Consider the following 18,191-nt stretch of genomic DNA (forward strand, 5'->3'; position numbering starts at 1 on the left):
AAGAAATTTAAGCCTGGACGTTTGTACGAAATCACTCTGATTTTCAGACAGACCATGGCTGTAGGTGGAGCGTGGGCTGCTGATGCCAGTTTGCAGTCCTCAGTCTAGCTGGATGGGGGAGCAGGAAGAAAGACGCAGTGTTGTCAGCTGACTTAGCTTGCAACTTGCACGGAATACATTTGGGTAGGACCTCGTAAATAATCTTAGCCAGAGCTATCCAACTTGGACTTTGATGGTTCCATGAAACTGAGACGCAGGGATCAGTTAATCTGTAACTGGCTTTATTGTTTCGAGATCAGTGTGTTCTATTAAAGCAAAGAAACAAACCCTGTGGGAGGATAAATATCTTCCTTCTCCCCCAGGAAGGCAGCGGGGCAAGGAACCCAAATGGCCACTGGGGGTGAATGTATAGATCACTGACTAGATTGTTCCCTGTCTAAACAAAATACAGTCCAAAGATACAGATACACTGTGGATGACCCTCGGTTTCATTCAGATTCCCACGGAGACACCGCAGTCACTTTCAGCATCCCAGAGATCCTGGGAAAGTTTATCTTGATCTCATTCTGAGTTCCCTTTCCCCTAGAGTTTTTCACTGAAGAAACAGAAGGACATCACACACTGCTGCTAGAAGAAAGAAGGTGCCATCAAATCAGTATCTGCTTTAGCTTCCTTTCTTCTAGCTTTGGAGGGGCAGGACACATAGAAAAGCTTTCCAGATTGCTCCAGTTTGACCTCCCACACCTGACCCCTAACTGAGTACACACCCCAGCAATCACTGGGATCTTTTTTTCCTATGCTGTTTATTTACTCAGTTAAATCACTAGCAACTCAGCCGCCTTCACGAGCGTTATTTTCTGGAGCATGTTGCTGACTTGAGATCCTAGAGTGTCTCTCACACTCACCAGTAATTTTTAAAAGGCATCGGAAGCCAGTAAGAGAGCTCTGCAACAACCTTCCCACACTGCCGGGTCAGGGGAAGAAGAACCACTTCATTGCTGCCCAGGATAGTCCGCATGTTTACATCTCTCTTGCAGTAATGAGGATAGGCCAACTACTGGGACAAATAACCCAAAGTTTTAATGCATTAACAGGATGAAAATTTGTTTCTGACTTCCTTGACAGGTCAGTTCAGGTTGGCGGGATGCAGGGCTGAACAGTTCCACTCCACGTAGTCAATCGGGGTCTCAGGTCCTTCCGTGATGTGGTCCCACCATCCTCTTAGCCCACGGGATGGCAATGCTTTTCTGCAAAGGGTCAGAGAGCAAATATTTTAGGCTTGGTTGGCCATATGGCCTCTGTCTCAACTATTCAACTCTACGGTAAAGCCCAGATCCTCGGTGGGCAATACGTCAATGAACGGGCCGAGCCATGTTGCCATAGACCTCCATGTACAAAGCAGGCAACGGGTTGTCGTTTGCTGGTGTCACTCTAGGACTTTGTCCCTGTCTCACTCTGCATTCAGACAGTGAACAGGGAAAGAGAAAACTCCAGGAAAGAGGCACATATAAAATTAATGTCTATCCCCACAGAACTGTCATAAGGATTACATTACATAGTGGTTGCAAAATACTTCGCGTAAAGGTCACTATTTAGGAGTTGTTTGATAAATGTCATCATTTTTAAAATCCGGAATAAAGTACCTTTGATATTTACAGGAGTAAGTGGCCATATTTAATTGAGGGGACACAAGAAAGGTTACAGTTGATTCTCAAAGGTAGGATAGGAATTTAACAAACAGAAGTGGGGAAGCAACATGAGCAAAGGTGTAACTGTTGGAAAGCAATGGAGGGTTCGTAAGTGCATACAGCTCAGTTAGCTGGAATGCAGGGTCATGAGGAGGAATGGTAAGACGTAAGTCTGGAGAGATAAGTAGGCTTTGAATATCAGATTGAAAATCAAACATTCTGTGGCAATAGGGAACCACTGAAAGTTGTCGGGGAGTACACACATAAGTCTTGTGTTCCAAAATTCTGTCTGTAAATTTGTTATTTGAAACACTATGTTTTCTAATGTAGTAAAGGCAATGTCCCTTTGCCTTCTCGGGATCTCCTGACCCTTGTCACAAGAGCCTCAGAAAGCATCCCCTCAAAGTCCTTTTTTGTTTTTTCCAAGATTGTATCTGAGAGAGAGAAATTGCGTGCACAAGTGGGGTTGGAATGGGCAGAGGGAGAGGGAGAAGCAGACTCCCCACTGAGCAGGGAGCCTGATGCGGGTGGATCCCAGGACCCTGGGATCATGACCTGAGCCAAAGGCAGACAACTTGCTTAACTGACTGAGCCACCCAGGCGCCCCTAAAAAAGTCCTTTGATATTAGTTTTAAAGGATCCTGCATCTACCTAGAATTTAAAGACAGATTTGCCATGCTACTGAAAAGGTTCTTTTGTTTTTAAGTCTCAACAAAGAAGGCTGACACAATAGTTTGTAATGAAAATCTCCCTCAAGATTTTCTGTGGTTTGTAACTAACTCTCTTAAGGATATTCAGTGCAAATGTGAATACTTCAGAAAAAAAAAAAAAAAGCCCGTTTGAGACTCAAAACACTCATGCTGAATTTTGTTTCATTTTGTTTTTATTACAGAAAAAGCCTTAGGTATCCTGATATATTCTTTTCTTTTCTTTTTTCCAACAGAGAGAGACAGCAAGAGAGGGAACACAAGCAGGGGGGAGTGGTAGAGGCAGAAGCAGGCTTCCTGCTGAGCAGAAAGCCTGATGCCAGCTGGGCTGGATTCGGGGCTCGATCCCAGGACCCTGGGATCATGACCTGAGCCTAAGGCAGATGCTTAACAACTGAGCCACCCAGGTGCTCCTCTCCTGGTATATTCTTGAACTCAACAACGGTCCTTCTAGGAATTAAGGTATAAACATACATACAGCTATAAGAAGGCTCATCAAAGTTTTGTTTATAGTAACAAAAGCATGGAAATAACTATGGAGAAAAGTTTAATCTATATTATGGGAAACTACGCAAGGAAAATGTTATGGAAAAATATTAATTGTAATATATTAAGTTTAGAAGTTGGTTTCAAGTTCATATAAGCAGTATGATGTCATGTTACTAGGAAATATGATTAAAATTGTACGAGCATAATATCCACATTCTTCCTCCCTACACCTCCAGGGCAAATTCAGTCTTTGCTGCTCGGGTTCCCAGCACCGCTGCTGCCACGATACCCAAGCTACCTTTAGGGTCCCCATCAGCGACATCTTACCCTAAGCAAAGAGTTCTGTTTTTCTCAGATAGATTCTTTGACTTTCGTGATATAGAATCGAAAATAATGAAGAGAGATGAACTAAGGAGAAGGGGGACTATCTAAAAGGACAACCAAATCCACATCATAATGTACCACAATAAACAGAAAAATGTGCCTGGACCTGGGGAAGAGGAAGGGTTTTCTAGGGGGTGTGGGACAGCGTGGGGTCTAAGGAAATGGGACAGAAGACACGGAGCTGTGAAAACTTATTACAGAAATGTATTTCAAGCCCTTCACGGTTTTGCAGAAGCAGCAATAAAGAATTTGAGTTTTGCGAATACAGATTCTGCTTGCCAGAGACCCAAAACTGCATGAGGGACTTGAATTTATGAGGATGATATTTATACGCACATCCACAGGGGAAATGACTGCAGGCATACCTGCCGAGATATTACTATGATTTGGATGAGGTGGTTTTATTCTTCCTACATATGTGTATTTCCCGAGTCTTCTAGCTCTGTGCATGGGTGTGCCATCTTTTTCATTTAATCCTCAAGTACTTCCATGAAGCAGTTCCCTGACAACACCTGGTTTACAGATGAGGAATCTGGGGCACAGCGAGAGGAACAGTCATGCTGCTAGTATCTGAGGCGTGAGGAATCTGACCCCCGAACCAATGCCCTAAGCACTGACACTAAGTACATGGTTTCTTGTTTTTGTTTATTTTATACATTTAGTTTCAAATGAAATATTTTCTTTTTTTTTTTTTAAATATTTTATTTATTTATTTGACAGAGAGATAGAGAGTACAAGCAGGCAGAGCGGCAGGCACAGAGAGAGGGAGAAGGAGGCTCGCCGCCGAGCGGGGAGTCCGATGCAGGGCTCGATCCCAAGACCCTGGGTGACTGAGCCACCCAGGTGCCCCTCAAATGAAATATTTTCATTCTGTAATTTACTGTAACAATGAAACTAAAATACTAAATGCTCAGGGACCTAGCACATCACCTTAATAAATCTTAACTTTTTGCCATATTTTCCTTTAAATAATGTTTAAAGAAAAGAATTATAGGTACAAGTATGTCTCTTTTATTTTAAGGATTTCTTTATTTGAGAGAGAGAGAGAGAGAGAGGACACGCGCAGGGCGGGTGGAACTGAGAGGGGCAGAGGAAGAGGGAGAATCTCAAGCAGACTCCCTGCTGAGCACAAAGCCCACTCCAGGCTGGATCTCACCCTGAGATCATGACCTGAGCCAAAACCAAGAGTCAGACACACCGAATGATTCCTTAATAATGAAGATTGTATTACTAAAAGCAACAAAAGGCTGGATAACAGACTGTATTTGTCCATGACCCAGAGTCCCCTTCCCCAGAATCAGTAAGAGGAAGCTCTGAAAATATGAAGACGATGCTTATTTTCCTAAGGAGGTGGAGGGGGCGGGTGGGGTGAGAAGGAGCCAAAGAGACAGGGAGATGGTGACCATGTAAAGTCTTTTTGACACTGACCCTGGTCCTATTTCGGAAGCAACAGCTTATCTGAAATTTGGTGTTTATCATTTCAAGTTTTATTTTTATTAAATATGTAGCCTTGTCTGGCCTGCTTTTAAGAATTATACACATGGGGTCATAATGCATCATCAAAATGTACACAATGGTCAAAGCCAGTCCCTTTCAAGTTCAATCTATCATCCCTTCCATACACTTTGATTTTTTTTGTCCTTTCATCTCTCTGTGTTGTATTCCGAGTAAGTTATTCAGTACTGCCTTCCAAGTCATTAAGTCTCTCTACAACTATGAAATGTTATATTGCAAGGACTTTCATTGTTTCTGTTTTCCAGGATTTCTATCTAACACATCCTTTTTCATATCAGATGTTGTTGCTTTTGTTCTGTAATTTATTTTTTCAGTGAATTTTATTACTTCCTCTTTCTCCTTAAATACCTTAAACATGCATAGTTCATAGTCTCTGTCAGGAAAATTAATACATTAAATAAATTCATAAATCAGTTTCATCCCTAATGAATTCAAGTCTTTCTTACTATTAGATTCCTTCATGTGTTTGTAGTAGTCATTAATTTCCAGGTTTGTTTTAAGACCTTATTTTTAAATAATCTCTACACCCAATATGGCACTTGAAACCACAACTCTGAGATCCAGAGTCACATGCTCAACCAATTGAACCAGCCAGGTGCCCCTGACGGTTTGTTTTAAACAGAAAAGATTGTCGTTTTTTTTTTTAAGATTTTATTTATTTATTAGACAGAGATCATAAGTAGGCAGAGAGGCAGGCAAAGAGAGAGAGAGAGGAGGAGGAGGAGGAGGAAGTAGGCTCCCAGCTGAGCAGAGAGCCCAATGCGGGGCTCAATCCCAGGACCCTGAGATCATGACCTGAGCTGAAGGCAGAGGCTTAACCCACTGAGCCACCCAGGCACCCCATGATTGTGTTTTCATTTTCCTTTTGTCCCTCTTTGCTGTCTGTCCCTCATTCCAGGAGTTTCGAAACTGCCTCCACCCAGTGTCTGAATCCAGAGCACCGCCTCGTAAGGACAGGTTCGAGAAGCAATGGGGATGACAACTGAGATGTTGCCGATTAAAATGAGTCAGCAGGAAGTTGGGTTTGGTTGCTGGCCAAACCTTGGAGCCCATGTCCTTCTTCCTCCCAAATCATGCATGTGCCAGGATGCACGGGGTCCAAGCATTTCTTAATAGCAGTTTTTTCCCCACCCTTCTTTTATGAGATATCAAGCCCCATTCCAAGACCTGGCTTCAGGTTACAGGGATTGTGTCCAATCCTCCAACTCTCATGAGATATTTTCAAGTCCCTGTTACACAACAGAGCCAAGCTCCTACAGCTACTGCCACTTCCAGATCCAGCAAACCTGTAACTCCAGTCCTACTCACCACTTACCTTGTTTGTCCATTTCTGATACTCAGGGATATTTCTCTGGTGTTTTCAGCCCATTTACATTTTAGGACGAACCATATAAAATTTCTAAAATTTGATGATTTTACTCTATAAGAACTGTAATCACAGAAGTTCTGGTTTATTATTTTTACTTCTTGTTTTTTTATGTTTTATCTGATGTGTCAGCATTTTGGAGCAAAAAAGATATGTCAAAATATGAATTTATTTCTCCAGTTTGACCAGAATTCTCTTCTCTGCATTAGACAGAATTCCCACTCATGAGTTAGAAGTCAACTATCAGAAAAAGAAACAATGAAGGTGCAGGACTCAAGGTCAGAGCAAAGAATTAAAAAAAAAAAAAAAAAAGGAAATGTCTGGGCACCTGGCTGGTTCAGTCAGTAGAGCACGTGGCTTTTTTTTTTTTTTTTAAGATTTTATTTATTTATTTGAGAGAGAAAAAGAGTATATGCAGGAGAGGGAGAAGCAGACTTTCCACTAACCAGGGAGCCCATTGCAGGGCTCAGTCCAAGGACCTTGGGATCATGACCTGAGCTGAAGGCAGACGCTTAACCAACTGAGCCACTCTGGTGCCCCAAGCCTGTGACTTTTAATCTCAGGGGCATGAGTTCAAGTCCTAAGTTGGGCGTGGAGCCTACTTTAAACTATATATATATGTTAAAAAAAAAAAAAAAGTGCCATCCAGTAAGTACACTGAAATTGGGGGAGTCAATGTTGGAGAAGAAAATAACTGGGGTTGAAAAGGGGGATAAAATGGGATTAGAAGAATCAAGAGAACACTCTTAGAGAAAACACTTGTGAAACATATGTCTGGAGGCCCATTCAGGAAGTGAATGTGAGGTCCAGGAAAAGCAGTAGTATGCTTATATGTCAAGTGATTGCAAATAAAGTAGATGTGACCTAAACTCTGGATGGTCCTGCGAACTCCATCAGAAAGGTCATTGTTTTTCTCAAGGAAAGAGAACTAGCTTAGTGGGGCTGGGGTCAAAGAGGTAGACTCAGAGAAGACAAAATCATGTTACTCCCATTTGAGATAGATGTTACAATTCCACTGTGTTTGCCGCTGTCTAGTGTCTAGCTACAAAGTGGTTCTGTACAAAGCTTCCCCAAAATACAATCAAGGAGACTTGACTTCCCACAGCCAAGTGAGGCACTAGTGCTTCGCCAGAAAGGAGGACTCCTGGGAAGGATTAAGGGAAAGGACTATGTCCAAAAGAAGAGAAATCTTTGATCTGGTGGTTGTTCACTAGAGCAATGAGCCCGAGAAGTGATGGAAGCTGATTGTTTGAGATGCAATCTAGGTTTTGTTTTTTTTTTTTTTTTCATTCAGCTCAGGCTGCTATTTCATTTGAGCATCTCAAGCCTACAAAGGCTTTTCTGCAAAAGAATATACACCATTTAATTCACAAGAGCATTAAAATTACCATGCTTCACACACACAATAATAAAGACACCTAAGCAATGTTCCTTCATCTGAAGCGATAGGGAATCATATGCTAAGTTTTCCCCTAGCCTTTCCATTTCGGCTAGAATCGTGATCTTGGGGTGCCTGGATGGTTCAGTGGGTTAAGCCCCTGCCTTCGGCGCAAGTCATGATCTCAGGGTCCTGGGATCGAGCCCCACCTTGGGGGGGGGGGTGTCTCTGCTCAGCAGGGAGCCTACTTCTCCCCACCTCTGCCTGCCTCTCTGCCTACTTGTGATCTCTCTCTGTGTGTCTAATAAATAAATGAAATATTTTTTTAAAAAGAATCATGATCTTATTTGTCTTCCAGTTCACACACTTTTCTTGAATGTATAGGAATGATGAGCTCTGGGCTCTGGTCTGTCACATGTGAATCATTAAGCCGGATTCTTAGTAATTCCACTGTTTGGTGGTTTCATTTCCAGCAACTTCACGTTCAGCTGTAGGAAGCAAACTATCTGGCTGCTGCAAGTGTGGTATCCCCATTACCTTGCGGGTTATCGTGAAGACAGTAAGTCACTGCATCACTAGCAGTCCGGCTTCCTCTCCCTTCAGAGGACCACATTAGAAGAGCCAAAACCCCTGGTGTATATGGAACCAGTGACATCTGCTTTCCCTTCAGATATACCCTTTCACTCTAACTAGTCCCTGCTTCACTGCCTCTGCGGATTGTAAACTGTTCTTAGACTTGATTACACAATTGCTTCAAAGATTTTATGCTTGAATAAATTGTCTGAAGAGAAATGAGTAAAAAAATCTTCTCACAAGCTCAGTTTTAGCTCCTTCTTCCTTAGGATGCCAAAACATCTTATAAGAAACATGAAGTTTAAAAAAAAAAATAGGTAAGGCTACTGTATATTTTTAATCATACGAAAACCATCCCATTGCCTTGGAATTACACCCCAAATATTTTATGTCATACATGCTAGTTGGTCACATTTCATTATTCCATTCATGATGCACCAACTTTGGGGACTATCAGAAAAGAGAAATCCAGGCATAGTACTGCTGTATAGAAAAAGGAGAAGGGGAAGAGAATTTGTTTCTTGGTCTCTCTGGATCTCAGTTTACTCATCTTTTTAAGAACACAGTACTTAGCTCATAGGGATCATTTTAAAAACGAAATCTTTGAAAACTGTACAGTACTAGAGCATTTTTATCATTATGTTAATGATAAAAGAAACATAGCATGATGGATCAAGAAGGGACCTTGCAAATTAACTAGTCTCGACTTTAGAAATGAAGAAACTGAGCACCAAAAAGACCAAATAAGGGACGCCTGGGTGGCTCAGTTGGTTAAGCAGCTGCCTTCGGCTCAGGTCATGATCCCAGCGTCCTGGGATCGAGTCCCACATCGGGCTACTTGCTCCGCAGGGAGCCTGCTTCTCCCTCTGACTCTGCCTTCCACTCTGTCTGCCTGTGCCCGCTCTCACTCTCTCTCTCTCTTACAAATAAATAAATAAAATCTTAAAAAAAAAAAAAAAGACCAAATAACTTCCAGATAGGTGCACATCGTGCCAGGGGCAACTTAAACTCTGGATGCAGGTACCTGAATCCTTTTGCAGATATTCTCTTCAATACAAGGGCCACACAGATAAAAATAGAGAGAGAGGAGCCAGGTGCCAGTGAGGAATCAGTGGAAAGCACTGAGGAAATGCACAGGACCATCCCAGGATGACAGCTATTCTTTCTTTCCAGGCAATTTTTACCATATCAGAGGACAGACGGGGATTGCCAGATCTCATTTTTTTCTAGACAGACCAGAAATCTAGATTTTTTTAGATGTAAAGACTCCCAATTTTTAAATCTACAAGAAGCAAAATCAAAAATAAACAAGTGGAACTACATCAAACTCAAATGCTTCTGCACAGCAAAGGAAACCATCAACAACGTGAAAATCTTAAAAGTTTTAAGTTTTTTATAGTAATAAAAATGATGTTGTACAGGACAAACAACACATCTGAGGGTAAAAATTGGCCTATGGTTTACCTATGTGTGACCTCTGGTCTACAGGGGAATGTCCAGGTTCTTTCTCATGGTAGCAAGGGCCCTGCATGATCTGTCCCCTGCTTCCCTCTTCAGATCACTCTCCTACATGTCCTTGCCTTGCACTTAGGTTCCACTCCAGTAAACAGCTTATTTACTGCAACAAACACGCCTCCTGACTCTTGCAAACATGCCCACTGATTGTCACTGTAACTCCCCTGCCCCTTGCCCCTTGTGCCTTATGCGTGTAATGCACCTCCATCCCCTAACTCTATATTTCTTTTATGATGGCTCAGCTTTTATTTCCCCCAGAAAATTATCCCTGGGCTGTCTCCCCCCAATGCCACCACCACTCAACATGTTCCTCCATTATGCTCTCACAGTATCTTGCACATCTGATTGGGGACTATCTGATTGCATTTACCTCAGAGTACTGTCAGTACTTGTTTCAAGTCTGTCATTCCAACCAGAATCTCAACAAATGTTGAACTGAAACTAGACTCTTCATTCTTACTCAAATGTGACCATCCATCTGCCTTCCTGAACCTTACTCTGCTTCTATCCTGGTCTTTGATTCCAAGTACTACTGATCTACTGGAAGAGATGTGGAAATCTTCTCAACAATGGGTGACCTCATGGAGGACACTCTCCTTAGGAACTGAAGTGACTCTACCTCTCCCTTGGATGGGACATTATGGGAAGCAGTCAACCTCCTGAACACAGCCCTCTGTTCAGCACCTGAGACAAGACTATCCCATGTCTTGGTCCTTCTTTATTTGTCTCTCTCTTGTGTTATTTTGTACTGTTTGTTTCTGTCCTATTTGTGCACCAAAGGAGCTAAACTTTCCCTGACTGGTACTGGCCAATAAGCTACTAAATCTCCTTAGAGCTCCTACCCGATTCAGCCCACTTGGGATCTTGTACAGAACAACAATCCTTCACTGTGGGCTAAATGGAGAGGAGATGTGAAGGGTGAAGTTGGCTCTACCTGAACTGTATGTACAGATGGCAGAAGACTGACTGACCGACGGAGTATCATGGTGCTGTTAATTGAAGAAGAGTAAATGAATGCCCGAGAGACAAAAGCACAGATGAGCATTGTACTACATCTCTACGTGCCAGTCCAAGACTTCTTCCACAGCTTCCTTCCACTCCAGTCTGGGTGGCTACTAGAGCTCATGCCATTGGAATCTTTATGTTTAACCAGAATAAATTCTAATTGGGGTTATCTATTGTAATAAAACCTTGAAATACAGTTATAAAGATTTCACTTTAACTTGGCAGAACCGTGGACAGCGCCCAAGTTTAGGCCATAAATTCTTACCCTAGGAAGCAGGAAGAAATCTTCGCAACAACACATTAAAGTTCTTTAATTCTACAGATGAGAAAACCAAGGCCCTGAAAGGTTATATAATGACTTGTCTAATATTATACAGAGATGAAGGTCAAAGTCAAGATTTAGAATCCGAGTTCAGGTCCCTTTGCCTTACACCCTGTTGTTTCCCAAAACATTAGGACAATATGTGGGAAATGGCAAAGGGACAGATCCAGGGAACTATGGGGGGGGGGGGGAGACCTCTTATTTCTCATTTTTCAGCATAAATCTCTTCTTGCTTCTGTTTGGGGGAACTACAACTCTGCTATTGTAGGGAATATATCCCGCTCTCCTCTGGTAAGTGGGGTTGATGTGATCCAGACTGGGCCAATCTAGGGTCTCTCTCCCACGATTTCAATATGAGTAGGGTTATTTTCAAAAAGGACATATAGTTGGTGATGCACTTCCTTGATGGCATCCTGATGTGAATCTTTCAAATTTGAAGAAACTTGATTTCATATAACCTAGAACCATGAATGTATAAATATATATATATGTATTTTTTAAAATTCTCCCAAATATTTGTTCTACCTCTTCCTTATTCTTATAGCATTCACCTCTCTAAAACTATCAGGAATTAAGGAGCATGTAGTATTTTTCCATTTTATCAGGTGATTCATACCTTTTCCAGCCTGCTGGACAGACAGTACAAAGTGGAATTTAGCTCTGAGATAATAATCAATTTCTCATTCTAAAATAGAAATATAAAAAAGTCTATGCATGATGACCTTTAAACCTGCTTTTGGGACATATTCTAAAGTTATTATTCTTTCACATGGATGAGTCTATAAATTGCTGAGTTTGGATTGATTCATATTTCATTCGTAGCTTGCGTGAGATTGCCTTCCATCTTATAGTCCTCGGTGACCCTGAGTTCATTTAAAATGTGTCACCACACTCTCCGGAGACACCTAGATAGCAAGGTCCACAATTTATTGATGGAAAGATTGCTAATAGAGTTTACACAGCTGTATATAACCTCAGAGAACAGGGTGGGAATGAAAGGACCAGGGGAAAAGGAAAAGCTATGCATCTTGTGTAGTAAAAAGAGCCTGAGTTGAAAGTGAAACAGCTTTGTAATTTTGGGGTTCTAGATCTAGCTTTGTCACTAACCAAGTTATCTTGAGTCAATCATATCATTTCTCTAGATGGATGAAGTCACCTCTAACTTTCCTCCAATGTAACAACACAGGACTTCTCCAGTCATTAATGCAGTTCATAATTCTGTTCTTAATTTCGCCATGAATTGATCAATAATGGGACATTCAATGATGATGGGTTGTTTCTTTCCAGATCCTGAAAATAAATGTTCATATAATAAATTGATGGCACCCTCTGGAAGGAGGAAAACGGGTATGTAGCAAGTTTAGCAGGATCTCATCATCTCTGACACCTTCTGGGGCCTTGTTTCAAACGGATTTGGGCATATATACCTTTGGGTCCTGTAATTACATAAGGGCTTTAAACTGCAGAAACACCTGGTATGATGCTATATTGAAAATCCAAGACCTGATTTCCAGCCCTGCTTATCATTCCTTCTGTATATATGACTTCAGTGCATTCATTAGGACCCTGGTAGATGCAGAAACCCAACTCAAGGCCACTTACACGCAAAGGTCCATGGACTCCATGGAAAGATTGAACTACCAAGCGGCAGGGGATCAGAAATGCACTTCAGCATCTGGACCAATCAGGAAATCAAGTTCAACCAGGACTCACCCTTCACCTGGTCTCTGCTCCGCCCCGCCGCCCACTGCCCCAGCATGCTGGCTTTGTTCTCCTCTATTTTATGCTGGCTTTCTCTCCTTGCTGGGAAACACAGTCTCCCACAGCTCTAGACGTATGCTTATTTATTCACTCAATCAGCTATTGCTTTAGAGTCTGACTGCATTGCATGACAGGCCCTATTTTGGCACTAGGGGCATGGTAATAGCAAGGAAAGTATCTGCCCTCAGGAATCTTATATTCTAGTAGAATGGGAAAAGTTGCCCACTAAACAAATGTACAAATGATATACCAGTAGTCATAACTGCTGTGGAGAAAAATAACCAGCACAAGGGCTTAGAGAGTGTCAAGGGGTGGTGACGGTGGTGCAGCTCTGTTATATTGTAAACGTGGCCAGGGAAAGTCTCCTAATGTTTGGTATTATTTGAACAAAGGAGTCAGGGAGAAAGTAATAAGACTATTCGGTGGAACAGAAAACACAAAGACTCAGAACTGAGAACGTGCTCTTGACATGCTCAAAAACAAACAAGAGGACCAGTGTGCTAGAGCAGATGCGGGGAAAGGAACAGCACTGAAATGAAAGATCAGGAAGGTAGCAATGGCCAGACCACATGGATCCAAGATTACTGTAAGGATTTGGGCTTTTACTCTGGGAAGGAAAGTCACTGGAAAATACTGAGCTGAGAAGTGACAGGATTTGATGCATGTTTTCGTAGAAGCACTCTGGCTACTGTGTGCAGATTAAAGGGTAGGACAGCAAAGTAGAGGAGGGGCGACATTTCAATAAACTAGGTCAGAGAATAAGTGGTTAGGTAAAAAGTTATATGGTAGAGTTGTTGAGAAGTAGTCATATACCGAATATATTTTGAAGGCAGTCAGCATGATATGCTGAGATATTGGATTTGGAGGTTAAAAAAAAAAAAAAGGAGAGAAACCAAGATAGCTCAAAGTGGAGAATAAAAGACATCTGACCTTAGAAAGTCCACAAGTGACCTTGACAAGGCCTATTTTTAGTGGAATGGTAGAGAGACATGTTCTAAAACCTTGTGTCCTTGAAAAGGTGCTAAAGCCTCAGTTCCAGTGTGTGAAGTCCTAGAGATACTCCATGATTAACGTGTTCAGGTAAAGTACACGTTTTTAGACAAATAAACTCCAGCCATGGGAAAAGGGAATTTCACGGATCAGTGGAGGGTCAGTCAACAGAGGCGGATCTCAGGCTGTTACGTAAGAACATGGGCGCTCTGAGATGTGTGGGTGCACGGAGAAAGGGGGCAGGAAGGAGCAGGAGGAGACAAGATCACCACGGGTATCACCACGGATCTCCCAAACACAGGGTCTGCCACTGAATCCTCTGCCATTTAATCCAGTTATAAAGGAGCAGTGGAAGTCCCAGTTTCACAGAACTGGTGTTAAAACCAAATCCGAGAACTCTGCATGTACTGGAAACTTGATGGGCGACCATTATTTTGCCAAAGTGGAAGTACACACCTACATGGCATTTCTCCAGGCCACACTCCCTTGCCACATCAGCCCCATGAAGAAGCTGCAAGCACATGTATATTTAAAACAAGCCGATATGCTGGCTATAAAAACACAATTCTTTTCCCCAAGTTTAAACACGGAGAGCTCTTAGGAAAATGTACTCTTAATATCTCACAAAACAGAAAGAAAAAAAAAAAAAAAACCATCCCAAGAGGAGTTCAAAGGAGGAGCATAATAAAAGTAAGAAATTGAGCACCTGGGTGGCTCAGTTGTTGGGCATCTGCGTTTGGCACAGGTCATGTTCCCAGGAGAGCAGGGAGTCTGCTTCTCCTGCCCCTCCTCCCACACATGCTCTCAATCTCCCTCTTTCTCTTAACTAAATAAATAAAATAAAATAAAATCTTCTTTTACAAATAAGAAATAATTAGCAAGAAGGAAAGAGGCAAATAAATTTTCTTTTCTCTCCCTCCTTCCCTCTCTCTCCTAATCTGCAGACAGCAGGGATTCATCATTGTTCTTTCTTCTAGTTCTGACAAGACATTTCAAATCTGAAGTGTTTTAAAAATAAAAGAGATCTTGAAGAGGCCTTAACCCCAAATGAGCCTAATTACTCCACGGCTGTATGTTAGGGGCTTAAGGAGTCTTGTTAATTCTTTGATATGAAATGAACCCTATTCGAAGAAAGATGTGAGGACTGTTTTTCCTATCCTCAGAGAATGAAGAATTTTTAAGAAGTGCTAAGACCTGTCAGACTCCTTCTCTGGGAGTTGTAGATGTCCTAACTTATTTTATCAAATCAGAAATTTTCTTACAAGGCTCAGTACATGAATATGTGACTCTTTTTCTGTGATATCCACATCTTCTAAAATGAACCACAAAAATCAAGATAAAAGACAGTGAAGTTCTGAAACCTCAGAAATTAGTTGAGTGAGTTTCCTACTGCATTTCATCTTCTTTTGTGTTTACTTTATAATCATGCTTATGTATATGTCATCCGTATATACTCCAGAGGGATGATTAAATTCCCTGGATGTTTCTCTTTTTAATATAAAACATCTATAATTCTTACATAGGGGATGCATTTTCCACTTGTAACAGTTAAAGAACTAATCTTACATAACCTTTAAGACAGAGGAGAATGAAGAATTAGTATTGTTAAAATGTCTGTTCTACCCAAAGCCACCTATAGATTCAGTGCAATGCCTATCAGATTCCAGTGGCAAATTTTTTACAGAACTAAAAAAAAAAAACAAACAAAAAAACCCCCCAAAAATCCTAAAATTGATGTGAAACCACAAGACTCTGAATAGTGAAAATGATCTTGAGAAGAACAAGCTGGAGGTATCACCCTTCCTGATATCAAACTATGTTACAAAACCATAGTAATAAAAACTGTATGGCATTGGCAGAAAACACACACACAGATCAGTGAAGCAGAACTGTGAACCCAAAAATAAGCCCACATATATATAACTATCCAATATTTGACATAATAGCCAAGAACACTGAATAGAGAAAAGACAGTTTCTTCAATAAATGGTGTTGAGAAGACTAGATATTTACATGCAAAAAAAAAATGGAAAATGGAAGTGGAGCCTACATTATGCTACTCACAGAAATTAACTTGAAATATACTGAAGACTTAAATGTAAGACCTGAAACTGTAGAGCTCCTATAAGATTTTTAAACATAGGGGAAAACTCTGACATTGGTCTTGGCAATGATTTTATGGATGTGACAAGCACAACTACAAAAGCAGCACTAAACAAGTGGGGGGCGCCTGGGTGACTCCGTCATTAAGCGTCTGCCTTCAGCTCAGATCGCGATCCCAGGGTTCTGGGCTCAAGCCCCACATCAGGCTCCCTGCTCCATGGGAAGCCTGCTTCTCCCTCTCCCACTCCCCCTGCTTGTGTTCCCTCTCTCGCTGTGTCTCTCTGTCAAACAATAAATAAAATCTTAAAAAAATAAAATAAAATAAGCAATTGGGACCACAAGAAACCAAAAGAAACAACCAACAAAATGAAAAAGCAACCTACAGAATGGGAGAAAATAATAAAAATCATGTATGTGATAAGATTAACATCCAAAACATGTAAGAAACTCACACAAGTAGGCCCTCTCCAACCCAACCAGTCTCGACAGGAGTTTTCCTTGAAGCTGTAGGTCCCCTCCTGCATCTGACTACGCAGACCTTGTGGGCACTATGTGCCCCACCCCATGTCCTCCTGTGGACCCCAACCGTTCAACCAGCCCTTGGCCAGAGGCCATCCAAAGTGGTATCATGAGCCTTGCAGTGTGCAACCAGCCCCAACAGTGATTCCTGCCGAAGTGGTTCCAGACAGAGGGAGAGGGGAAGATAACCACATACACTACTTTGACTGTGTCTCCACCAGCAAGCTGGGGTCATATATCTGGTCTGACAGCAGGTCCCACCCACTAAAGAAAGCTTCTTAGGGGACCAAATGAGGACAGCACCCTGAAGTTTGGTGCTACAGAGCTCTGGCAAACACCTGGTCTGACTCAAGTTCTACCTCTTGACCACTAACGACACAGGGACCAAACCCTGCCCCCAACAGGCCAAGAGAGGCATTGCAGATGACTTGACTGAAGGAAAAAGCAGCTCAGTCACAACAGTACGGCACACACAACACACATACACAACATTTCTGAAGGGCCAGGTTCTGGTGAGCAGGAGACACTGTTCTGCAGGACACTTCAGGACCTCTTCTGCCTAAGGACACAACTTTATTTTCTTTGTCTTTCCACCACACTCCCCAGTGAGCACAACTTCCGACAGCAGAAGATAGAGCTAACTTTCCTAACAAATAGAAATAAACACAGAGAGTTACAAAAAATGAGCTAACAGAGGACTACATCACAAAAGAAAGAGCAGGACAAATCACAGCAAGAGACCTAAACAACACAGAGATAAGTAATATGCCTGATAGAGAATTTAAAGAACTAGTCATAAAGACACTCACTGAACTCGAGAAAAGAGTGGAGGACCTCAGTGAGACCCTCAACAAAGAGACAGATAACATAAAACAGAACTAGAGATGAAGAAATCAATAACTGAAATTAAAAATACACCAGAGAAAAAAAAGAGGAGACGAGAGGAGGCAGAAGAATGGATTAGCAACATGGAGGAGAGAGGACTGGAAACCAATCAAGCTGAACAGGAGAGAGAAAAGGAGTAATAAAAAAAGGAAACGACATTAAGGGAACTCAGAGACACCATCAAGCATAATAACATTTATATTATAGAGATCTTGGAAGGAGAAGAGAGTGAAAGGGGACAGAAAATTTATTTGAATAAATAATAGCTGAAAACTTCCTGCATCTGGGGAAGGAAGTAGAAACAGAAAAAAATAGAAAGAGAGCACAGAAGCAGATAGGTGGTTGCCAGGAGTGGTGGGGTAAGGGAAGTGGGGGAAGATGGTCAAAGGGTATAGACTTCCAGTTTTAAGTGAACAAGTTCTGGGGATGGAATATACAGCAAGATGATGGGGGTTAACAATGGGATACTGTATATTTGAAAGTTGCTCAGAGAGTAGATCCTAAAAGGTCTCACCGCAGATACAAAAATTGAAACCCTGTAATATAATGGATACGTTAACTACTCTTATTGTGGTAATCATTTGGCATATGTACATACACCAAATCATTATGCTATACACCTTAAACTTAAACAATGTGATATGTCAACCACATCTCAAATAAGGCCGGGGGAAAAAGGGTAAAATGATTTCAAATTGGTATTGAAATTAGTACAGATAATTTTATCCTTTTGATTTATGGAATAGATTACTCTTTGAAATACCTCTCTACTCTTTCCCCACCTCTCGCTCAAATCTTAGCGGTGAATGTGGTAGGAATTATTAGTGTTTGAATTCTCTGCTGCTCCTTCTTCCAGTCCCCTCCCTCTGGAAGGTTCACCGTCCCTGACTCATTGAAGTCAGGTTTGGTCACGTAACTTAATTAAGCCATTGAAATATCAGGGAGAGTAATGTGTCCATCTTTGAGCACAGCGGAACCACCAGATGGCCTC

At 41.7% G+C, this 18,191-nt stretch overlaps 1 long non-coding RNA gene across 1 annotated transcript in view; it reads right to left on the reverse strand.

Annotated features, from left to right (window-relative positions):
• Window positions 1-260: 260 nt before the first annotated feature.
• Window positions 261-18,191, reverse strand: part of LOC131812372 (uncharacterized) — a 39,579-nt gene continuing 21,648 nt past the window's right edge. Inside the window, exon 4 of the long non-coding RNA XR_009346316.1 lies at window positions 261-1,247. This is a non-coding gene — a long non-coding RNA (uncharacterized LOC131812372). The remainder of the gene's footprint in view (window positions 1,248-18,191) is intronic.

Source organism: Mustela lutreola, chromosome 12 (genome assembly GCF_030435805.1).
Source record: "Mustela lutreola isolate mMusLut2 chromosome 12, mMusLut2.pri, whole genome shotgun sequence".
In the NCBI taxonomy this organism is placed as follows: Eukaryota; Metazoa; Chordata; class Mammalia; order Carnivora; family Mustelidae; genus Mustela; species Mustela lutreola.